We start from the raw sequence: 26,025 nt of genomic DNA on the forward strand, positions 1-26,025 counted from the left end.
TGGTGGCTTGTAAGTAAAACACTGTAAAAATGGACAACATCTCTATTGGTATTTTCAGTGATCTTCTTTCCCATGATTCCTTGGTGGAACATGTTCTGCCCAGCTCCTCAAAGCTTATACAAATGCTTTGGCTATTAATCTTGGACTGCCCTCACGTGTTTTAATATCCTCTTTGCCCCATACACACATTTCCTTTTTGGAGGTATGCTTCTTTCTAACATTTCAGTTTATTTTCCCTCTGTGGTGCCTCTGGATTGCTTCCCTATTGATTTTGGTGCACCGTGTTTCTCTGACACAGCTCTCTTCTACATTTTTGTCTTTTCTTTTTTGTTTCCTCAGCTACTGCTGTGATATTTTTTTTTTTTTTAAAACCTCTGCTTCAAAGAGCACCACTTAGTCCTGGCTCTTATGGTGCACTGTATAAAACTTAATGCAACTACCTGTCAGCACAGAAATATTATAATAGGAAAGCTTCAATTCACAAAGGCGGAGTGATGGACTTCTCAAACAGTGAACAGAACTGCACTGCAGAATCATACCTGCCAATGTAAGTCACATTTTTAAATGTGGCTAGTTCATTTAATAAAAATTAGACCCTAGTCTTATAGGTATGTTGTTTGTTATTACAGTGTCTGAAGACACAATTAAGCTGATAGTCCCTGGATATTAGAAAAATGCTGTGGTGATTGGAGCAATCAAATCTTAAGTCCAAAACATCTGAAGTTTCCCAAAAGTTTTCATTGCAATATTGCAGATAAGACAACCAGTAAGAATGCTAACACTCTAATAAAGACAAATTGCTAATGTGTAAAACAGTGCATCAAGCACAGTAATTTAAATAGCAGGAGCACGTACATTGCGCAATCATCTTTATTTAATATAGTGTTTTTCGTCATTCTGTACAAAGGAAGGAGGGCTATTTAAATTGTTCCTGAGTCATGTTTCCTTTGCTAAAAATGCAGAAATCTAAAAAGATGACATTGCTGGTTAAAATGAGGTTTCCATCTGCATGGGCCATTGGACCTCTCTGTGGCCAGGTGGTAAAACTGGGAGATGTATCATAATGTAGAATTCTTTGTCAGCTCTCCAACTGAACCCATTGCAGCACTGTCCAAATGTGTGTCTCAAAGTGTGAAGCTAAAAAACGCCATCCTCGTCACACCGTGATGTTGCAGAGATAGGGGTTAAGTGGCCTCTTGAGTTTTCCCTGACTGCATTTTTGTCTGTCATCCAGAGGATAACGATCAAGTCAACTTTTTCAAGCAGCCGTACGTACAGTTGTCTGCCATGGCTCAGCTTCCATTTAACTTTGTCATGTCTTAGTTCAGCTCCAATTTTATATCTCTCTTTGTGCTAGTGTTAGGCTAATAACTTAAACTGTGTGGTGTTATTTATGATGCGTTAATATTTCATCTGCAACAAATCATTCTCTGTCATTGTGCCCAAGCACAACTGATTTTATCAAATTCAGTAGTTTTCATCACTAATTATAGAATATGTATTCACTGGCTCCATGTTCAAACTGCACTGACAAGATACAATGACTCACAGTCATACTGTTGATGTTCATAGGTCACGGTCAGTTTCTAAATAATGCTATGCATTTTGTATTTGTGAATCATTAGCATATTGTTGTAATTCTACAATGTTTTGACATTTAGTTTAGAGTAAAAACATCTTTATGTATTTATAGCTGTTCTAGATGCTATTGTCCTGTTGAATTTTCAAGGTTTAGAAGTTTGAATTTCACTGCTGGGTTCCTGTTATGGAGGGAGTGTTATATTAAAGTACTGAAGGGTGCAACCCAAGTGTCTGGAATAGATGTTTCAGCCATATTTCCCAGCAGCATATTAATTCAGGGGCTGGTTGAAACATTTTTGGTGAAATCTATTTCTATATTGAATGTATGGGTTTTTGGACAGCCTTTATCGCTCTCTGTATGTGTGTTGGGTTTTCTGTCGCTTTGAGTTTCTCCAGCTTCCCTACAGATATGCTACTCTGGCTGTTCCGATAGGAAATGTCTTGAAGTTGCTCCACTTCCCCATTACGGTCCAGGGGGCAAGAGAGGGGGTCTCCTCCCCAACCCCCCAATGGCGGCTCCTGTTCCTGCTTTGTGCCCATTGCTTCCGGGACAGGCTCCAACTCGCTGCAGTCCCTAATGGGACCGCCCGGTTTTGGATCAGTGATTGAGAAAACTTGCACAGTGTTTTCTGTGCTTTCAGCCCCCCATTTTTTTCTCTGGGTGTCCTCAGTGAGACTAATTTGCTGTCAGACGTGGAGGGCTTTTGCGAGCCCTGCAGACTCCAGAAATTAATTTATCCAAATAACCAAGCCCACCCCTTAGCTACCCCCCCCACCACTCTTGGTCAGACTGGGACACAGAAATGGCCTAAGCAGGCAAAAGCCCCCTTTTGAAGTCTGGAATGTTTTGACTGACTTAAAACAGGCGGCTGGAATGAAAGGATCGTTTTCACTGACCCATGGGATTTTTAACCATTTTCATAGGCAAGGAGCAAAACAAAGGAAAAATGCTCAGGCATTGACTTGACACTTAAAAATCAACCTGTGACACTCAACTGTAATGGAAATATGCTCTTTTTGTTGATGTTACAGTTGTAGAGTTTTGTTGTGGAACAAGTGAATTGTCTATTTTTTTTAATAATCAAAATTCAGTCAACTATTTTGTGTGTGTGTGTGTGTGTGTGTGTGTGTGTGTGTGTGTGTGTGTGTGTGTATAATGGTGGTGCGGTGACGCAGCGGGTTTGGCCTGTGCCTCCTCTCTAGTGGGTCTGGGGTTCTATATATATATTGTTTTTTTTTTTTTTTTTCCTTCTTCATGTTCATCTGTGATATGAGACACCCTTGTACAGAGGGCGGTCCAGTACTATAACCACCAAGGTGTTGAGATTTGTCTGCTGTACAGAATGGTTCTAGTCTGTCCTCAGCTCCTGGGTCTACTATTCCTGCTGCACAGACACAAGCTGTCATCAGTCAAAACCATTGAGCCATTTAGATGTTCCTTCAAATTTGAAAAGCATCAAAGTTTGCCTGGTGTACCTTGGTTATCAAAAACACAGGTTTCTGTTGCATTACTTTGTGGGGAAAAAAAATAGTATAGCGCAATAGAATAATTTTTTAAAATTATTTATAAATGTAATTCATAATATCTTATTATCACTTATTGAGTTGAAGCAATTTTTTTCACAACTCACACACACATTGACTGAAACCTCTTTTCCCAAGTGGGGTCACGGCAAACCGGAGCCTAGCCTGGCAACACAGGGCACGAGGCTGGAGAGGACACACCCAGGACGGGATGCCAGTCTATTACAGGGCAACCCAAGCGGGACTCGAACCCCAGATCCCCTGGAGAGCAGGACCTGGCCAAGCCCACTGCACCACCGTGCCCCCTTTTCACAACTCAGTTTCTTAAAAAGAATAGGCAGTTAAGTTTAATGTGAAATATTTGAAATTATCTAACATGAAACCTCCAAGCAATGTAACCATACCATGGTTTGTATGTGCTTGCTTTCTTGAACACACTGAGTCAAAAATTGTGTGGTATTACCTTTTTAATGGTTTATCAAGTAATGTAAATTAATTGTCTACCCATTCCTTCTTCACAATGACATCTGCCCCAAGATCTGTTGACCTCCGCTATCAATATCAGAGATATCTTGTTTTTCAAGCAAGGCATACATAAGAAAACTCTGGCATAAGACAGTGATAAATCTTGAATCTTCTTGAGAAGAGCATAAACCGTGTCAGTAAAATAGAAATGAAACATCATAAATTTTGTGATTTGCGTGTTTTCTTACAATTCTTGACTAAGCAAGACCAGTAAGTACATTTTGCTTTTATATTAGTCTAATTAATACTCCAGTTTCCTTTAGAAGTAGGTAAAGCACATATACGTACAGCCCTGACTGCTGTAACTTGGGCTGAACATGACATCCTGTTCATCTGCATGTCAGTGTATGACCACCTTTCCTTATTGGGATTAATTATCCAGTTATGGTGATTTAAGTGATGTTAATTGATTGATTATCTTCATGGTTTTCTGGACAGGGTGAAGTTAAAAATCAATCAAAACTGTATGAACAGTTAAGCTGTCAATTGTATAATAAAAATAATGTGACAGATGGTGCGAAATCTGGAGGTCAAAATTAGATTTGCATTGTGAAAATTTGGACTGGTTTATAGCGGTTACAGATTAACAAGGAATTAATTTCAGTTTGACATTTTTACTGCTTGTGAAATACTTTCTATAAAATAAAATGAAATTATGTTAACAACATTGGCCACCTATAGAGCTATCTTAAATGTAGGGTTTACAAGTGAAGGGACGTAAATGTGAGTGAGATGTACATTGCTTTGAGAAAAGCAATAGGAGTAAATAATCCCTTATCTCATTCAATTCCTTTAAAGCATTAATTGATATATATATATATATATATATATATATATATATATATATATATATAGTAACTGCTGGAAGTTTTTTTTCCACATTAAACTTGTTGATATTATAATACATGCAGCATTACAAATTAAAGCTGAATGGTTCCGTCACTTTGTCTATTTCATATTGTATTGCTTGTATACCATACTGCCAACTAAATTATTGTATTTAATTATGATACAGTTATTGTAAATTAATTTTTGGATTTCATTCGTACCATAACTAGTTAGTATGTGTGTATTTCTGTGTAGAATTGACAAAAGGCACAATGCTAAATACCAATAAATACTACCATGTAATCCACTGCTATTTATTTTTTTTGTGGTAAGTTAATTCCCTGTGGTCTGTCAGGTCTGTAACCCTTCAAAGCGAAATTGGGGACTCAGGACATGCTTTTCCGAGGCCAACAGACTGAAGGTGAAACAAATTGAGTTTTCTGCCATTAGGGCTCACCTTTCGAATCAATGTGCACATGTGCTTCCTAATCGAAGATGATGGTACTGAAGGCCCTGGGCTGAGTTCAGAATGCACTTCAGATTTAAGGTGGGCTCAGAAGGTGACAAACCACATACTTGCATGCATTAAAACATCTAATTTGTAAGTATTTTCACTTAAAATTTGATTTATTTAGTGCACATTCAATTGTTAAGTATAAGTTTTGCCTGTGTAAAATATTAATATATATTTCTGTAAATATATTTGACAGAAGTTGCAATATGTGCACTTTGGTAATTAGATTAATTTTGAGCATCTGTATTAACATTCATTTAGCTGATACTTTTGTCTGAGGTGGCTTAAAATGTTAAATAAACAACTTACTCTAGGGTACTTCAGCAGGAGTGGGAATTCTAACCCTCTTCTTTAACAGTTTAAAGGTGTAGTCTTTAACGCTACATTGCCATCTGTGTCTGAATGCATTGAGTCACATGTGAATCCAGTCATGGTGGTTCTGAAGACAGCCTCCCAACAGATCTTTTCTTCCACCTGTACATGAGCTCACTTAGAGCTGTGACCAAAAATATTTGCACCCTTGCACATTTTGCAAAAAGCTCACAATTTTCTTTAAAAATAAGTTTAAAGAATGTGGTCTCCACAATTCTTTATTTCACTGTTAATATTACAGAACATTTGTTTTTGATTTTTATTGACAAAGTTATTGGATCAATACTTGGAAACACAGCCTTTGGTCAAAGTAACTGCAATTCTGAGCTTCTTAGCCATTGATGTGCTCCCTGCACCTCTCTACTGGGAGTATGGTCCACTGTTCTCATGTGAACTGCCCCACTTCTACCTTTACCTGTCTGCCCCACTGCTCTCAGATTTGAAGAATGTCTTCTCTAGCCTGCTGTTTTCAGATCTCTCCACAGGTTTTCAATAGGATTTAGATCTGGACTCATTGCGGGCCACTTCAGAACAGTCCAGTGTTTTGTCTTGAAACATTCCTGGGTACTTTCTTAAGTGTCTTTGAGGTCATTGTCATGCTGTAAGATCCATGACCTTTGACGGAGACCCAGCTTGCTGACAGTGTTTATGACATTGAGCTCTAAAATGCTTATTCTCCTGATTTCATGACACAATGCACATGTTCAAAGCACCCAGTGCCAGAGGTAGCAAAGCAACCCCAAAACATCACTGAACCTTCTCCTTGTTTCATTGTAGGGAGGGTGTTCTTTTCTGCCAAGGCTTTTTGTTTCATGTGTTTCATATCATTTTCACCTTCCCTTTATCTAGCTTAATTTTCCAACGTTAGAAGTCCTCATTCTTAGGTATATTGTCTTAATAATTTTTGGAGGTACTGATATATTTGTGTGAAAAAATTGTGTACATATAAATATATATATATATATATATATATATATATATATATACACACACAAAAAAGAAATCCAAGGGAGTGTATGCAAATGGATACATAACTGGCTACAATGCAGTAAACAGCATTGTGTGTGTGTATATATATATATATATATATATATATATATATATTTATTTTACTGACAGTGATAATACAGCATGTAGTAGTTACTCTTGTACTATCAGTTTTTTTCATGTCATCTCCGAAGGAACATCCCGGTGAATATTCAGTATGAATGTAAGATGGACAGGCAGCCTAACCAGCATACATTTTTTTGAGCAAACAATAAACTATATGACATAATTTACATGCGATTTTCTTCAATTACTAAACATTATTTAAAGGCATCTGAAATCCAAGGGAGTGTATGCAAATGGATACATAACTGGCTACAATGCAGTAAACAGCATTTTATTCCAGGAGATAGTCTCAAGTAGGACTTGCTAATTGGTGGTGTGCCACAAAACTCTGTGTTTGGGTCACTATTCTTTCTAATCTATATAAACAGCATAAATTCCAGTATACATATTGCAACAGAACAAAGAAAACATTTCTTTATACAGAGGATGGTGGCCTGAAAAAAAGCTTTTTAACAAGGGCAGTAGAGACACAAGCTTAATATCTGCTCAGGTCTGTAGTACTTCAAACAGTCTCTATGTTTGTTAAATATTCAAGCTGTCAGGATGGGCTCAAATGACTTCCTCTTTCTTGCAGTTCTTAAGACTTATTTGTACTCTGGCATGCACCTTATTTAAGTTTGTGTCAGATACTTTTATCCAAGGCATAGAGAAGGTTGAGTAAACACTGGAAACACCAACAATGTAGGAATATCAAGTGTGTATTAAGTAGCAGGACCACCCTATGACTCAGAATGCTGTCCAGAACTTTTTTGGTGGGATACTGAACAATTCTTCAGAAAGAAAACTCTTTAGTTTTGGATGGGGCCATTGAAATGGAATTGTGTTTAGCATTTGGCACTCCGAATCATCCCATAAAGCTTCAATGATGTTTCAAACCAGTGATTTGTGCGCCATAGTAGGCATGTGACTTAAACTGGGTGTTCAAGAAACTACTCACTGAATCCATTTAGCAGTGTTTATGATAGTTTTTGATACAGGAGTATAGGAACATCATAAAGAGATAGTGTTTATGCCAGAGGGTTCACATGGTCATTGAAAATTGTTTCATACAGCCATGCAGAGTGATCACTGAACCCAGTGAGTGTGATGAGATGGCTGCCCTTACCATTACACATCATCCTCCATGTTTGACAGCTGGCAACACATTATCTTGGTTGAAGGCACCCTTTGGCCTTTTCCAAGCATAAACCTGCCCATATGAAAGAACAAGAGTAAAAGATGACTTATTTTCCAGTTCATGGATCCAGGTTTTGTGCTCATTACTTGAAGATATGTGTTTTTGCACATTGGCCCTGAGTTCATGCTGTTTCTGAATAGCAGCCATAACCTAAAAACCAGCTTTTTGAAGCTCATGTCAGACTGGGTAACCAAAGTGTTGATTCACACACACACACATTTTCAGAACCGCTCATCCCATATGGGGTCACAGGGAGCCAGAGCCTACCCAGCAACTCAGGGCATAAGGCCAGATGGGGAGGGGACACACCCAGGACGGGACGCCAGTCCGCCGCAAGGCACCCCAAGCGGGACTCGAACCCCAGACCCACCGAGAGCAGGACTGTTGTCCAACCCACTGCACCACTGTGCCACCACACCCCCCTTCGTGTTGATTCATTCTGTAGTAATTTTTTTGAGAGAGCAGTTGCGTGGTAAAGTGCCCGTCTCTCTCTTCTTCTGGTCCCTGTCAGTGAGCTTTGAGCTTCAACCACTGTTCCTTTTTTGCTTTGCCGTTTCTCCTAGTTTGATGTGTACAGTCATGATTTTCAATATTATTCCCCTTGACCCTTCTAAATATTTTTCCAGTTTTTGTGATTAATACTCTTGACCTTTGCTGAACTCCAGAAACGAACACGTATTTCTTATTGTCAGTATCATGTACTGAGTGCTTTTACAGCTGACATATTGTCTCTAGTATTTAGCTGATATGAGTCACTGTTTTGATTGTGTTTTGATTTTGACTTATTTCAAAATTCAAGTTCTTATCCATGGTGTTTCTATTTTTCAACTACCTACCATAAAATCTGTGGTATACAGCTAAATATTTTAGAGATGGTTTCAGGTTAAGTACCTTACTAAAAGGTGCAACCCCAAAATTGAACCTGCAACCTTCTGGCCTTAAGTGCCTCAATTATTATACTACCATCTGCAAAGTGTCACCTGATTGAATGGGATGAGATTATAGCTAAACACATGTGGAGAGCTGCACAGGTAATTCACTTCTTGCGCTGAGGTCTGACATAAACTTCACTGCTTCACCCACATCTGGGTCCATAAAAAGCAACCATGACTTCCAGATGCATGGCAACCCTGTCCTGATTAATCTGCAGCACCTTTAGAGATACACATTTAGTTCAATGCTTATGCCTTTCAGTCAAAATTATAACAGTGTTACCATCACAGTGCTGTTCATCAGCTGAAACTTTTCAGTGTTTTTCCATTTTGTGCGCGCTTCAGTTCCTTTTATAGGCATACATAAGTCCTCTTGGTGAATCTAGCTTTCAAAGTGTTACTGAAGCGATTCCCCTCCACTAGCCAAGGAAAATAAATTGGGAGACTGTGATTAAGTGCGTGACAATAGTGTTAGCGCTTGTGTTTTATAGTAATGTGCCGGACAAGGGCAGTTAAGCCTGGAGAATTATTTACAGTACAGCTTGCAGGTGGTGGTGGGAAACTGATGAGTGAGATGTCCACCAGCCCAAAGTTACAGTTTTACTGGTCAATAGCAGTTGAGCCATCAGGAGCTCCCATTGGTTTAACTCTTGTATATGGGGACAACAATATGTGCCCTGTCTCCTGTGACATTTGTCCTTTCTGAAGACACTGACACTTCATATTTTCTGAAGAGAGTGGTTGACCCTGTCACGTCATTGGCAACGTTTTCCCTTCCTTTCAACCTATTAATTTTGAAATATCGTAAGGCTCTGTGGTGCAGGTTTATGACCTCTTCCTGTTGAACCCAGTGTGATAGCTTCTTGTGTTTTAACTGGAGGTATAAAATGAAAGCACTCAGTTGGTGCCACACTGGGTTCAACATATCACGTCATCGGTATCAAGATGGTGTTGCACATATATAATGCTGGAAGAAAATAGTTTCAGTCTCATTTGAAAGGGCTACCTTCAAATTTGAAGGAAATAGGTTGTAGAAAAGAGGTTATATGCCATGTCTTGGGAGGCCTTTGGGCAGGGTTTGTGTGATTTTTCAGTGTCTTTCTTGTACATTCTGACAGTTCATAATGTGTTGAAATGGATAGTAAAGTATATGCATATTAGTTCTGATAAAGGTGATCTTTGGTTTTATGGGGGTTATTTTCACATTAGAGCAATTATTTAATAGTATCCTTCTTCCAAAGTTAGAGTAAAGAAAAAGAGCCACAGTTTCCATGGTAATTACATGTATCAAACTTTTGCTTTTGTCTGTCTCTCAAAAAAACAAAGGCATATGTGCATTAGTATGTGTATGTTATAGCTGAACAAGCAGTAATGGGGGGGGGTCGTTCCTAAGTGTTTCCATTGTAGAATGCAGTACTTTTAAAGAGTTGTGGAGTTTCTGAGTTTCTGCTGTGCCTTTTTTCATGCAAGGATCAACACATTGTTTTTTGTATCTCATATATCATTGTCAGCCTTGAAAAAATTGTCAGGGCATAAAGATCTATAAATCAAATACTAAAATAAATCATAAGTATTCAGTCTCTACGCTGGAGTCGATGCAGGCGTCTTGTTTTATTTTGGCAGTACTGTTGTAACACTTTTGGCTCTGCTCAGCTTTGTTCTCAGTTGTACAGAGAAAGGATTTGAATGGAATCCAAATAAGATGTTATTTTTATTATTTACATCTCATCTGGTACTGTTCCCCATTCCATGACTCAGCCATTGTGCTAAGAGTTCTGTGCCGATGTTTTGGTTTTGGGTCTAGATCTGACAGAGAGTTGTGGAACAGAGCTAGTTGTTTTGCATGGATGGGTTTTGCTTTTTGTCAGCTGCAAATGGGGACTGACATGAAACACATCTAGTGCATTGCTGTTACACGCAGCATTGAAATGTTGAACCGATCACTTTAAAGGTAAAGTGGAACGTGTCATCACAGAAGCAGTAAGACCTGCAAACCAAAGAGTGGCGTAAACTTGTGTAAAATATGGAAGGCCTCGACTTCACCAAAAAGGGAAAACTATGAATGCGCTGTAAATCATCAAAGGCTTCACACACACAAAAAAACACCATTTCTTATTTCTATGTCTGCTTTATTTCTTTCACCCAAAATTAGAGGAGAAGTTAAGCCTGGCAAATTTGGAATTTTGTCACGGAACTATACGTGTCTTTCATGCATGAGCAGTTTGGGGCTACAAAACGGTCTTAGGCCCTGATTTCAATTAAAAGGCATTTTCCTGCATCATGTCTCCGTGGGGAAACATCAAAAGACACCTATATCTGGACTTGATTAAATCTTGTCAAATGTCATTATGGTATAAACAAGCATTACTCAGGACTTAGGAGTGTAATTACTCTTTTTTTCTATTGTCACTTCCTAAAGATATTGAGAACTACATACAGTTACAGCAAAGATGTTTGATTGATTTCCGTCAACTATTATTCAGACATCTACTACAAGACAGATGCCACTTGTGGTTCATTTTAAGTAGCTTAGTGTATTTAAAACTGTTTTCACTACTTTATGCTTTTGTTGACTTCCACTCAGTGAAGGCTGGTAGGTACAAAAAATGAGGTATGTATCAAAACGTCTGCGGAAGAACAGTACATACTCCAGTGCTGCAGTAGCAGAAGCAAGAAAGCATTGACAATGCTTCCCAAAGATAAGCTTGACAGATTACGACCATCACACATTATCTAATTTCTCCAGTTACTTGGATGCATACGGTGTCCGTTTAAACATTAAACCATTTCAGATTCTCAATCAAGAATCAAGAAATTAGGCATTTCTTCAGAGAACGGATGTCATAATCAAAGTGGCGTTTTGTGTTTCTCTCTGATAGGCTAAGGAATATTGCTCTTGATCTCAACTATTATCTCACTGACCTGGAGCTTGTAATAAAGCATGAGTCATTATTGATGTGTTTCCTCTGAGAGCTGATTATGTTCTATTTAAAGGGTTTACATAAGCTGGCTACTGCCACATTGGATATCATCACTCGTTAAAAATGCCACTGTTATAATTATTTATTCAAAAGAGGTACACTTGAAAACATTAATTCAACCCAAATCTCCTAGCCATGGGAAAATTAAAATTTTCCTGTGACTTTTTGGATTTCATCTTTTAATGATGGATTTCTTTTTGTTGGGAGAGAGTCCAGAGATCACAGTGACTGCAAATGCAATGTGAACATGCTGGGAGCGAGCTGGATTTTACTGATAAGAACGTTGTGACAAGGAAGGCACAGAGGATTTCAGATGTCGATGATAGTCGGCAGTCGCGGAGTGAGCTCTCACGGTCAGCCTTTAAAAGTTGGCGAAAGACTGTTGCCGAAAGTTTCTGCCAACAGTTTGACTTTGACTGACAAGCACAGTGCAGAATATCTTTGATATAAGTCTTCGGTCTATTCTCACAGCACTGGCCAGGCTGTTGCTATATGCTCCACATCACTTATTCACAAATAACAAAATAAGGGCAACAGTTTGTGCATTGGCTCTCTGGAAACCTGCCGGAGCTCCACAAGGGTGGTGACGTTTCTGAGAACAGGTGGTCCATGTGGCATGACTGGCTCAGCAATTGAGACGCCCAGAAATCACACTTTATTGCTTGGCCACAAATTTCGTAGCTCATCGATTCCAAGGAATTGCTCAAGAACAGTTTTTTTCTGAAAATGAAATGCCAAAATCTCATGATGCCCATGACATTAATCATGTTGGTTTCATTGATTTTAAGTGGTTTTCTTCTTCCACATCCGCGGTTCACACTTGAGAATGCTTGACTTAGAAAGCTATTTATTCTCATACACTGTTAACTACTGGCACGGATGTTTTGGACTGGAATGCCATTTAGAATGCAGAAAATATATTTAGTTCTCGCCAACAGACAGCAAAAGGCACCAGTGGGTCTAGCTCTGCAAGAACAGTTATTTCTGTCACAGTGTGGACTTTCAATTAAGGTAATCTGCTGCTTCACTCCTTCAACATGTTTCAGTCTTCAAGGTTTGAGAAATTAAAACAAATACAAATTAATTTGAGAAAAATGTGATCACTTTCTTCCTTCAAGAAGTTAAAAAATCAATTCCATGTTTCTGAAGGCTCAGAGTGCATTTACATCTACGTGGGTTAGCAATCTATTAATGACAGTTTTGGAAACGGTAATTAGTGTTGTTAAGGTTGTTAGCAGCGGTCATTTCCTACACGGAACATCAGGGATGCAAGGGACTCAGAAGTTGAATTTTAAACACTTCACTTTGCATAAAACATAAATATGACCCATACAGTGTGCTTTGTGCATGCACCATGGACATGGTTTTTGTACATTTTAAATTTTGGAAAACAAGCAGCCATGTCAGTGAGTGCAAGTGAGGAGCACAAACGAATGTGTGGGTGGGCCTTGTGCACGGGGGGTGGAGGGAGGTTGGCCTTAAGGCCACTGGGCCCTTCCAAGACGGGGTGTAGAAATACCCGCTCAGCTGTCCGCCTGGCAGCAGTGCCATGTCAGGTGGCTGGAGAGAGACACTTCCAGAGTGGAGGTGATGAAGCCGTCTGTGGCACCCCCCCACTCCTTGCTCAAACTTGATTCATTAGGATTGAGAGAATCTGGCCACACCTCAACACTGTATGTCAAGGTTGAGAGGGCAGTGACACTTGTCTAAATGACCACACACATGCAGTTTATGGCCTGATTTGTTAGACTCACATGCCTTCTGCAAAGCCAGAAGACTAGGGCTAATTAATAAAGTATTAATGTGGTCATATATTTCACTGAATTTAGTAAACTTTCTAGTGGTAGAAGTGATTGTTAATGTATGTGTCATAAAATTATTGGCTGCATAGTATATAATCAGGCTGAATCATGTCTAGATACACACATACACATTGACTGAAACCACTTGTCCCAAACGAGGTCGCGGTGAACCAGAGCCTAACCCAGCAACATGGTGCGCAAGGCTGGAGGGAGAGGGCACACACCCAGGACAGGAGTCCGTCGCAAGGCGCCCCAAGTGGGGACTCAAACCCCAGACCCGCCAGAGAGCACGACCCAGCCAAACCCACTGCACCACCGCTCCCCCCTCATGTCTAGATAGAAGAGTGCAGTTGCCCTTGATCTAAGATTGAAAGCAGAAGGAGCTGTATTTTGTTGTGATGTGTTAATAGAACTGTGAAGTTGTGGCCTCTAGTGTGGTGTGCATGCAGGACTTTCAGAAACAACATGTTCTTTCATGAAAAAACTTTGACCAAATGACAATGGAGACGCCACCAGGAAGGGCCACACTGTAGACTGTGTGTGGGGGGGTCACTGCGGCCATAGCATCTCCAGGTCATGGCGGATCAGCAAAGGAAAACAGGGGGCGGCAGTGAATGGGGCGCACTCTGTGGGTGGCACTAGTATAAGGTGGGGCACAGCTAATATGGACCCAGCGGGGGTTTATCCCAGAGCTCGGCAAATGCAAAAGCAAATCCAGGGCTTTGGTCAGGCATGAGGCAAGAACAATGCCCAGAAAAGAGGGTTACCTGCACGTCGGAAGCCTGCCAGGGCCCTTCCTTGCAGCTAGGCAACTGCGGTCGTCTTTTTGTTCCTGTCTGGCAACACAAAAGAGCTCTCTGCAAACATCACTTATCCTGTTTAATGACCGTGTAATTTCGGTGAAGTTGTCATATTGGCTTTTGTTTGTCTTGTCCTGGACAACAGGCCGTTTGAATGTCCCCATCAGCTGATTGTTTTGTACTTTAGCAGAGAGCTGGGAAAAGGAAGGGAGAGAGACATTTCAGGCTGGTTGATTGAATTTTTTCCTCTTTCTTGGTTCACTGCTGTTGTTTTTAGAAGAAGATTGAAATGGGGAGCACCAGGAGAGGAAACGGAGCAGAGTCTCGTAGCAGTTCTTTGACATCTTCCATGTCCTGAGCCAACAAGTTAGTGGCCACCATGCATCACAGCTCTGGGAACTTCTTGGAAGCTCTTTGGGAACCCTTAGCTTGTGTGATCCCTGGCATTGACCCACACCTTTAGCAAAACCATTGGTCCAAGTCAAGTGCAGTGACAAAGGCCTGGAGCATTGTGGAGAATCCTGTGTAAACTAAAGAATGGGTGATACAAAATAATTAATCATTTCAATGGTTAGTACTGTTATACACCTGTTTTCATATTCATGGTAATTTGTCATTTGCATTTCTAAGATTTTTGTGTAACAATAAGAGAGATTGCCTTCGATATATGCATACCCAAACTAAGAATTGTTCACCAGAACATTTTTTTGTGCAAATAAGTTTTAATTGGCCCCAAAAAGCTGTCTGCTAAATCATTTGGATCCCGTTGAGTTAATGATGAAAGTACCTTCCAGGCAGGCATCCTTTTCCAATGACAGTAATTTGCATATGATTTATTTAGAGAACAAGAGGGTGAGCTAATTTTATTTTGAGATTTTCCTTTGTTTTAGGAGTCATTAGCGACTCAGGCTAATCTGATTGTTTCAATTTCATCAGGCCATTTTGGAAAGCCTCCACGAGCTCACCAGGAGGATGCTCTCGTTCCTAAGTGTGTTCTATTGCATTAGCACGCAATAAAACAGCCAGGGACCGCTACAGATGTTTATGTGGAATCCAGTTAACACGCCGCCAATTTCGTTTTTACCGGGACACAATCAATTTTTATTCATTTTAAAACCAAAAGGCTTTCTTTTATTGTGTGCCGTCTCTCCGCCAATTATGAAAGCTAAACAAATTACCTGCCCGTTTTCACTGAACGGTGAAGTTTAGGTGAAAGGTTTGCTCATTTTCCAAGTGTGACACTTTGCTCATTTTCAGTGGATGACGTTTGATGTTCTCGTGCATGGTGATAAATATGCACAGCTCTTCTATTGCTTACTCATTCATTTTACTCATATGTGAAACATGAAGTGTTTCAGTTAATCATGGACATATGAAAAAAAACAAATGTAATTTCCTCTACTGCGTTTGGCAAAGATTTGTATAATAAATTTTTTGTGTTTACCATGACATGATATGCACTAAAAGCATATTTACTGAATACCCAATGGTTTTTACAACTTGCTGAACACTTTGTGGACACTTCTTTGTATGACTGACAGTGGACAAAATGTGTCTACATGGGATGTATACAGCAAAAGTGCTTTTGTAACTTGTAATGTAATTTCCCATTAATAACATATGTTATGCACAGTATGCCTGATGGCACATCACCCATGATGTTCTTTTTTTGCTCTTTTTTTTACTAAGTTTTTCATCTCAGAATGGCTGAGCCAAATTACAAATTTACACATCACGTTAAGAGCTGTTGAGAGTGAAGTCTGAAGAACAGTATTCATCTGTTTACAATGATCCAGTACAATTTTTTTTCTTATGAAACCTGCACTGTTTACTCACAACTGATTTTGACTCTAGGGTTTTGGACTATTGCACACACATACAGTGTTGGATCATATTTTACGGGTTAACGTTTTGTATACTTATAAAGAGATATTGTAAAATACACTAACACAGCTCAAGTCGGGTGATTTACTGGGTTGAGTCTTGCGGGGAGTGATTGTTGATTACCATCCTTTGTGCTGGAATTTTTACACTTTTATATTTTATGGAATACAGCATGTGCCTTTTTGTGGAGAGCAGTAATGTTGATGTATGTCAAAGTATCCCTGTTTACACTGTAGTTATTGTATCATTTGGAGAATGTCATTTTGAAGTGTCACTGTCGAAGCAAGTGCAGAGCATAAGGCAACGTTGCATCCAAATGTTTATGGTACATCATTACCCTCCCTGCGAAATCACAAAGCTGTAACCTCGGCTACAGTCGGAATGCAGCTGACCAGTGAAAGTGTATGCTTATAATTTGTGAATGTACTTATGTACAGCATTCTCAAACTTTCTTTCAACAGTAAGTTTGCCAACCACACGGAGCATAGAAATAAATCTTTTGATTCATAAACTCAGTGCAAACTATAATTGTAAATAAATCATTTTGCTCTGGTTTATAGTAAAAGCAGCTCATAAAGCAACCATTCTTCTAACATTTTCATTATTTTATGGTGGCTACGATTATAAAAAGACTTCCAGAGAGTCACACCAGAGGAGGAGAATGCAGGTGTTATTTGTTATGATTGCTTTCTCGCTGGCCGGCTTCAATTAAGTCTTCTCTTTGTTGAGGTTTTTTCTCCAGACTTTATCTAAACTTTGCTGGGCGTTCCCAGGCCTGCTGTGAAAATGTATTCCACAAACTGCCAAAGGTGCTAATACTTACTGCTCTCAGAAGAGTTTAGTTCCTTCGGCTTCATTGCCGGAGCCCTGCGGGAACCCACAAGGCCGGCCCCCGCCCCTCTGCACTCGGCAAATTTATTAGCATTTGGATTCGCTGGGGACTGGCTGAATGACTGCTGGATGTTTAAATGGAAAATAAACACCCTTAGGAAGCGAGAGGAAGCATGAACCTCTTGGGTTCAGCTTCAGGGAGAGGAAGCAGAGGGTCGTTGAGACCCATCTCAGGATCCTCTCAAGGATTCCATGGAAAGGTGCTTTTGATGGCGTTGAGTCCTGTGGACTGTTATGATATTGGAAAAGACAACCTATTGTTGTAGCCGTATTGGAAAAAAGTTCAAACTTTCTGAATGCCGTCAAAATGAAAACCAGGTGTTCTTTGTTAACTTTGCTGGATGGAAAGTCTGGCCCCTGCCCCCCCTTCCCTACACCTCACAGACAATGAAAGTAACTGCTCTATTTTATTGTAAATACTGCCAAGCTTATTTTTCTGCTGTTGTAAAACAGTGAGAGAGTATTCCACAGAATCATACACCTCACCATGTTTTGCATCAGAATACACAATAAGCCATGCACAGCTTTATTTGTAGTCTCACAGGTGTGATCTGCTTAAGATAAAGTCTTATTTAATTCCATCGTGATGAAGTGTATGTGACAGTGTCATCCTTTTGCGGCCGGGGGTTGAATGGCACACCAGCGCGATCAGCTGGGTCCCTGCGTGGGCCAGATGTGTACCGGCGCTGTGCAGCCCCCGCCTAAGTGCTCCCGGAGACAAGCCGCACAGAGAGCTCTTCGCCAGGAGGGCCTGCTAATGGCTCCCACATGACTTCCATATCGGCGTTTTTTCTTTTTCTGTTCGGTATCAGATATACAGCCTGTACCCATTATAATTTTCACAGAGGCCCATTTGACCTGCGTAGTCCGTAAAGGAGCTGGCTACTCTTCGACTCCCCCCCCCGCACCTGCCTCAACATCCCACCCCCACATTTCAGTGGGAAGTGCGACATACAGGAGCCCCAGAATTTCATTTCCAAACTGACTAAGCGCTCTGGTGTCATTAATCTAAAACAAGTGATCCCTGTGTTTGTTTGTTTATTCATTTACTTTTTTAAGGTGATTTTTAATGTCTTTCTTTGCCATGGCCTGGAATCGTTTTGATGCATCGACGAGATGACAACTTATCATTGATCTGTCCTTTCAGCCCAGCTCAGAGGGATCCATTAAATAATATATGGGCCCGAGTGCATAACCGCAGTGAGCCAGCCTTCGACCATTAGCTGGAGGTACAAAGTACTAACATCTCTCAGACCCCAGTGGCCCGTCTGCATTCATTTAATTAAATTATCCCATAATGAAATCTCCCATAATGAGATTAATTTTAATTATTTATTAGGAGCCGATTTGAGCTTGGGGCCCAAATCAATTATGCATGGTGGTGCTAAACATTTTTCAATTCATCACCTTTTCCTTTATAAAAGGTGCAATTTATTAAGTGCAGCACATCTGCCGTGGACGGAGGCAGGAGACGTATTTAGGTGGCTGTATTTCGCCGTAACGCCGGGCTGCCAGAGCGGTATGCCACTAACTTGCACCTTTTCTTCTGTCCCTCTTACATCTACTTTTATTAATTTATTCATTTACCAGGTACTTCTGTTCAAAGAGAAGAGACGCCAGTGTTAGGTTTGTGGCACTGCACATTGTGCATTGTGCCACCCTTTTGGCAGCAGGCTGTATCCTCTGTTGCGTGGCAAATCCAGAGAAAACTTCACTTGCCTCTTTTAGGCTTTCAGAGGCGTCCAGCAGGTTAGCCGGCAAAGCACTACGAGACGTGGACAGCAGCTGATGGCATCGTTATTGAATCCTGATGTTCTGGCTCTATCTCAGTGGCCAGGCTGGAGAGGAAATAACCCACGAGCAAGCGAATGAACACATTTGGTGCCAGGCCAATGCAATAACAGAAAATTGCCTGCTGTCGCACTGTGTGAATCCATAATTACCTGGCAGGAGTGTACACATTATATCTTCCCTGGCACCACAGAACACACCAAAGAAAGCTAATATCTTATTTGAAATTCCAAGAAAAAATTCCCTGTTTTGCCTCACCAGTCCTTGCATACATGTATAACAAAGGTATAGGCAGTAAGTTTGGTGGGGCACATGTCATTTGTGTACTGACTATTTGTGCTTTTATTAGACTTCATCAATATGCAATTAATTATTCAGGTGGAGTCCTGCGTTCTTTGAGGCAGGATTTCACATGGCCTGTCATTTTGCAAATTGCACAGTCATCATGTGATGGGTCACTCCTCGCCATTATGCACACATGCTACTTTCAGTACAATTTGCACAGAGGCTCTGCTGTATTTGACCATCTAGTGAGGAGGTTACTTCAGCACAGATTATTTAAACTTTTGGACAGAGAATGAATGCATTATCCTCGAAGTCATCAAATGGTATTTAAAAGTAGAAAATGAGCCAATGGTTTAGTGTCTGCATTCAATGACTACAAAACGCAGTGTTGAGCAGTTGAGTGCTATTTCTGAGTCTGAACCTTAATATCTGGCTCGTGCCAGAGAATGTGTTCTAGACACCTTTAAAGCCTGGAAGAATTAAAAATATTATTCTAAGTCTGGCAATATGGAATTGCTTTGACGTACTTGCTACAACATTTCTCTGAGGTCGCCTGATGCTGTGACATTTGGGTGCTTTCTGCCCCTCCTGACCTTTTGGCACACATTCTTTCAAAGCTTGATCAGTTACAGTGCTACATGTTTTTATCAAGTGGATTCAATTAAGTTCTGTTTCTGTCGAGAAACCTCCAGGTCTGCCCAGGGTACCGAACAGGAAGGGGTCACCAAGAATAATATGGGACACTGTGTATTTTCATTCTGTCTAATTCCAGGCTAATTTAATAAGGTTTCATATGATCCATAAGATAAGGCCATTTTATGTTGGTAAATTTGGAGTGCTTCAAAAAAGTAAAAATAAACAAGGTTTGTGTGTACCTGTGGGTATTTTATTGTTGTTTTATGGCTGTCATAGTAACATTTTAAGTAGACTGAATTTTCAGTGCATTAACATTTAGTATGGTTGGCTCACACTATGAACACAAGTCACTTTACAGAGTATTCCTGTAACTGAAAGCATCCGCCAAATGCATAGTATAATTTAAATGTTAAGCACTGCACACCCTTGGTCTGTGCTGAGGTTTAAGATGATATACCCCGAAGCATTTTGCCTGGTGAGCAATCCTGTCCATTAGAACTACAGCAGAGGATGGGTCCTCTTCATTGTCCTTCACCCATACCAGGTGCAGCCAGCAAGCATGACAGTCTCATCGTGCAGAATGAATAGCCCCCCCCTCAATTACTCTGACTACCCCCCTGATAACGCTCATTCAGCTGAATGGGCACACTAATTGCCCTGACCAGTCCTACCTGCTCTGCATCCAGGCCTCAGCTATTCTTTTGCCCTGTATCCACGGCAACAGGGACTGGTTGCTACGGCGCTCCCACTCCAACACTAAAAAAAGACGCAAGTAACTGAAACTTGCCTGGTGGTATTGCTCCAGAGAAGGAACGTTCTATTTAAGTTTCTGCTTTTACAGATTTATGTAAAAAGTGAGCACATACGTGAATACTTTATCTTAGTACAATAATAATAATAGTAATAATAATTTTAGTTTGTCTGAGGTAGGTGGGGTGGTTGTGACTTCTTATTGCCTGGGTGGTTTCAAGCTGTCATTACTGGTTTTTATTAGTTTGGACAGTATTTGTCCATTTTTGGTTTTTTTTTTATACTTAGTGTGATATTTATTCCAGTGTTTTTTTGCCACTGTGTATTGTATGTTGTAGTCGCATGCAGTTTCTTTTGGGATCACTAAAGTATCTATCTGCCTGCTTGCCTGTTTGTCTATATAGCTGGCATTTTTGGAAATTACACTGTTTGCAGTTCATACTACCATCATTCCAAAATTTTGTAGTTAACCTTCAAAACAGAATAGTAGAACAGTGCAGCAAAAAAAAAACTGTCGCAGCCAACAGGTAAGAGTAGAGGAATGAATTTGCTGACTCATTTGTGTTTCTCCGTGCTGTTTGTCTCTTGAAGAGGCACTCTGAAAGTACGCTGTCAGGTGCATGTGGGTGTGACAGGAGCAGCACCACAGAGGCGGAATGCCTTTGTTGTGGGTATGCCGGTACGGTCGGCTTCACCATGCTGAGTAGCACTGCTATCGTAGGTGCAGAATCGCACATTAGTCATCGGAGGTGGGTTATGGTTCAGCACGCCATCTTTCAGTGCATACGTGTGATTCTGCAGGTTCAGGCCCAGGTTAACCCGGATACCGCCTGCACCACACTCATCCCATGTGCTAGACATGTGGAATCTGTGGTCATGTTAAAACATCACTTTCAAGGCTTCATAATGGCCCAGTAAGGCAGCTTTTGTGAGAACAATTTCTTGGAGAAAAGAAGAAACCTGCTCTGTTTTCTACCCACTTAGAATCAGACAACTTTGAGGAAATTAACCAAGTACATTCAGTGGTCTTGAAAAAGAAAACTTGTATATTACTGAGGCTGCACACTGATACCAGTTTAGGAACCAGAAAATCACTCCCCATTTTACTAACATCTGTGATTTAGCTTTAATGTACTAACTCACACTTTAAAATAGATCACAACTGTTTCAGTCATCCAAAATACATTACTCAGTTCTCATTAACCATACACATTAAAAATGCTTGCAAGTTTTTTGCTTACTCTGCTGTTACCAGTACTTTTATTCTGAAACCAGGAAGATGTATTAGGTTAATTTCCTTTGCCAGTGATTTGAAATTAGTTTTTTGTTTAACTCAAAAATATTGTGAGTTGTATATGGTTACATATTTACAAAGAACAAAGGTTTAAATGTGGAAGATTGTTTTGTGCAGTCAGACAATCGTTTGTACCAATCCACTGGTTACAGTACATTTATCAGTGTATTTAAATTTAAATTTGAATTTATTTCCTCAGCAGACACTTTTATCTAGAACAGTGTGAAACAAAGGTGTTTAATAACCACACATGGTAAAAAATAAAGTACCCTAAGGATGCAGAACTTATTTAAGCTCAAATGTTATTTGAAATTGGTTTTTCGTTGTTCTGGTTCTTTTTATGTCTAAACAGTTTTTTTATTTCAGATTTTGAAGCATTACACATTTACCTCGTAGTGTATGTCTTACACAGCAATACGTAGGCAAAGCATCCAACAAAATATGATAGCAAGTTTTTAATTATGTGTTAAAAGAAAAAAAAACACTGTTTGGTTTGTTGAACTGCTCTGCAACGTGGATTTCTGCAGTTTCGGACAATGTTGTAGCATTTGGACATGGCTGTTGAAGAGAATGCTGGAATGATTCTAATACTGCATGCATTACGCTCAATTTACTTCTGAAATGTCACCATCCAAATGGGATTACATAATGTAATTGCAAAAAACTTATCTGTTGTAGAGCTACAATAATTTGTCTTATTCAACTCACTGCAAGTGCCTCACTTGTAGGCTGAGCCATGAAACCACTTCTGCTGTCAGTTATGATGTTTATTACATTATAATTGTTTAATTATTTGGTAAATATCCGTTTGATTTGTATGAGTGACAGCTTTAGAGTGCCCCTGTGTATTATTTTGACAGTACGGCACTGTGTCTTTGGACTGTATCCTCTGCCCACCCTGTGCTCTCAGAATAAAGGGATTCTGAATCATCAGAGAGGCATGTCATGGGTTTAACTTCAGAATGCAATTTTTTTGTTTGTGTCCTTTGTCCTCTGCAGCATATCCCTTACCAGAGAGCCACCAGCACATCCTGTTTGCATTGCCTGCCATTCATTATTTAGTAGCATTCATTATCCAATGAGTTTGAGGGTTTGGCTATGGCTACATTCCACAACCGATGAAATTCAGGCACATTATCAAGGATTTCCACTCGTGAAAATGCACTGTAACAAAATGACAAAAACAATAATATAATATATGAATAAGACAATATCAACCAGTAAAAGGGCTGTTGAAGCTGGATTAACCATTTATTCGTGGATAGTCTTTATGTGAGAATCTTTTTATTGTGCAGTTAAGAGATTCACCTTCAGCAAATGCTTTTGACTCATTGTGTCCGATTCACTTGAACGCATCTCTGGTACAAAGGCATGTTCTCACTGTACTGAGGTAACAGAAGGCAGAGTGCTGGAAAATGCACCAGCAAAAACCAAGTCTGAACATGGCCCTGCTGTTGACTGTATTGTGGTTTTAACATATGATATCAAGAATGGTTTAGTTTTTTTTTTTTTTTTTTTGCTAGGTGCCCTTGGCAGTAGGTTGCCTCAGTCTTTGTTGCATGGACAACGTTCATAACTCCATCTACAACAAAAACAACATTGTTGTTGTTGTTGTTGTAATTTGGCTGACACTTTTTTCCAAAATGTTAGGTTTGTGCACTAAACTGCATACCATGTTTTGCCCATTAATACAGATGGATATCAGGATAGGTATTTTGTTCAAGGGCACTGCAGCAGGAGGTGGGATTCAAACCTGCGTTCTTTGAGTGCAAAGCAATAACCATACCTACTACACTATCTGCTGTTTGTTAATAAAGTGTTATATTTTGTTAATTTGGGTGGCATGGTGACACAGTAAGTAGCACTGCTGTCTCACAGCGCCTGGGTGGTGTAAGAGGACATGGGTTCAATCCCTGTTCAGTCTGTGTGGAGTTTGCATATTCTCCCCATGTCTGCATGGGTTTCCTCCGGTTTCCTCCCGCACTCCAGATACATGCTGGTTCCCCCATAGTGTGTGAGTGACACAGAGAGACTGTGTTCCACTGATTTATGGATGAGTGACCCAGTGTAAGTAGTGTGTCTAGCAGTGTAAGTCACCGCAGTGAATAAGGTGTGTGGGTTGGTAACACTACATAGAGTTCATTGGAAGTTGCTTTGGAGAAAAGTGTCTGCTAAATAAATAAATGTTCTTATTTCATAATATTGCTGAAAAATGAGGTGGAAACAGAACTAAGGTTTTGAGGAACGCCATAACTTCATAAAATTATGTATACATGAACTAGTGCTCCAGGTAGCACCACATCAGGAGGCCTCAGTGCGATTACCAAAGTGTCATCAGGTCTGACTTCCTTAAAGTAACAGAGTGACTTCCTGCAGCCCGTAGAAGCTCCTCAGCAACTTGAAGGACACCATTAACGTTAACTTCAGGCTGCCTCGAGCGCAGTCTTAAGCGGTTATTAACCTTTGGCTATTTCTGAACTCCTTGTCATGCCTGAAGTCATTCAATGTGACAACGGTGTGATGGGAGGTGGCCACTGCCCTGGCAGGGCCACTAATAGATCATACCCCCACTGCTGGGCTGGGGGGTGCGCAGGGAGTGGGAACGAACTTGTGTGGCTCAGCATCTTCCCAAGGCCCGTGAAACGCATGGCATTCCCCGTGCAGCGCAAGTGTCTCTTTTTATCCGCACACACGAAGAGCAGGACATGGAGCAGACCAGCTGTTCCGTCTAATGAGCAGTTAAAAATGGTGCTTACCGGCACACCACCACCACCACCACCACTTCTACACAGGAAAAACATACGGTGCTCAGCGAGATGCCTTTGACTTTCTTATATCTTAATTATTTAGTTTGTTTGTATGTTTAGTAATTGTCCTTACTCCACAATCGAAATATATTATTTTTATTATGGGAATCTGAGGTTGTGTTTGTTGTGTGTTATTTATAGTGTAAAAGCCTTCAGTGGGCTTTATGAAAAGGTGTAAATATTAATGATATCAGTGATGAGAGTAATCACAGGTGCCATTAATAGAAATGAAATTTTCACGGGTATGTATGATATTCCTGCCTGGAAACACCTGAATATTAAATTCAGACGTGGAATATGGAATTATTTCCTACCAGTGTTGAGCTGTTACAGTTAAATGTTTATATTATGTGTGTCTGTTTTTCCTATGATGCTGTTTGGTATTTTTGCTCGGTGGTTTCTTTGTTTTTGCAGTAATCCACCGAAACAAAACGAGTTGTTTGTTTTGACCATGACTGGCTGTACTGTACCAGTAGCTTCAGTGGGTTTTTAATGCAGGATTAGTGGCAGTAAGCAGATGTTGAGGCCATGAGGAAACCTTCGCCATCTCTGTTCTAAGACGTGTGGAGCATCTCGGTGGGATCTCCTATCAACGTTAGTTAACGGCAGTGATGTCTCCATAAACGTCAGTTGCTCTGGATGTGAAACAGTGCGGTGCTGCCCCAGTATGCCTGACCCTTTTTGGTTCAGTAGAAGAGCCACCAGTGGTCTAATGTGTTTTTGTTATCAGGGCTCCCTACTCTGAGAGTGCCATGGAGGCCAGGGTGGGAGTGTGTGGGTGAGACAGTCCGCTAGCCCTGCAGTCAGCAAGAGAGGGGGTGGCAGGAACCTATGCTACACAGCTCTGAAACCGATCTCCACAACGGGCTGCCTGTGTGCCGTCCCCCCACTCCAGGGGGGCCCCCCTACTGCGCAGCAGCCGGGCCGCAGCGCTTAGCCTGACCTGGGCTTGGCTGGGCGGGCAGCTGCGGGCTTGGGAATGGCAAACCCCTGGTCGGACAGACCCCTTCGCTAAGTGGAGCGGACAGTTGTGCTTTCTGTGTCTTTTTTCCTTTTTCCTTAACTGTGGCCATTTGGTATGTGGGGGTCAAGTCATTAGAAGGGCTCCGGATTTATTGCCAAATATATCTGTATTTCAGGGTGCAGCTACGTCTAAATTTAGTGCTGGAGAACGCTTCCTTTCCAGGGATTCCAGGGGTGGCATGAAATATTGTAAAGTATGCGAGGTCTCACAAAGGTAAAGTTTTAATACATGACTGAATTTACTGAAGGTGAGAACCAGATTTTTTTTTTATTAAAATAGAATCCAGATTTTAAGTAGCCTGAAATTTGCAGTAATCTTTACAATGATTTGTATAGCCTCTATTCAGTTATCAACTACAGAATAAACACATATTTCATTGTCTGGGTGGCTAATGTATTAAACTGCTTTCTGAAAATAATTTACTTTCTTATTATAATTTACTTACTTAGTCTGTTAGTTACTATTTTTAAGAGTAGCTACCTTAACACTGGCCTGCACCCATACAAGGTGACCA

The 26,025-nt window shown here is 40.4% G+C and overlaps 1 protein-coding gene across 7 annotated transcripts in view; it reads left to right on the top strand.

Moving 5' to 3' along the window:
* The window catches only part of eya1 (EYA transcriptional coactivator and phosphatase 1), an 81,680-nt gene that overhangs the window by 5,371 nt on the left and 50,284 nt on the right, over positions 1-26,025 (top strand). The gene's annotated exons all lie outside the window — the stretch shown is intronic.

This window comes from Scleropages formosus, chromosome 9 (assembly GCF_900964775.1).
Source record: "Scleropages formosus chromosome 9, fSclFor1.1, whole genome shotgun sequence".
Lineage (NCBI taxonomy): Eukaryota > Metazoa > Chordata > Actinopteri > Osteoglossiformes > Osteoglossidae > Scleropages > Scleropages formosus.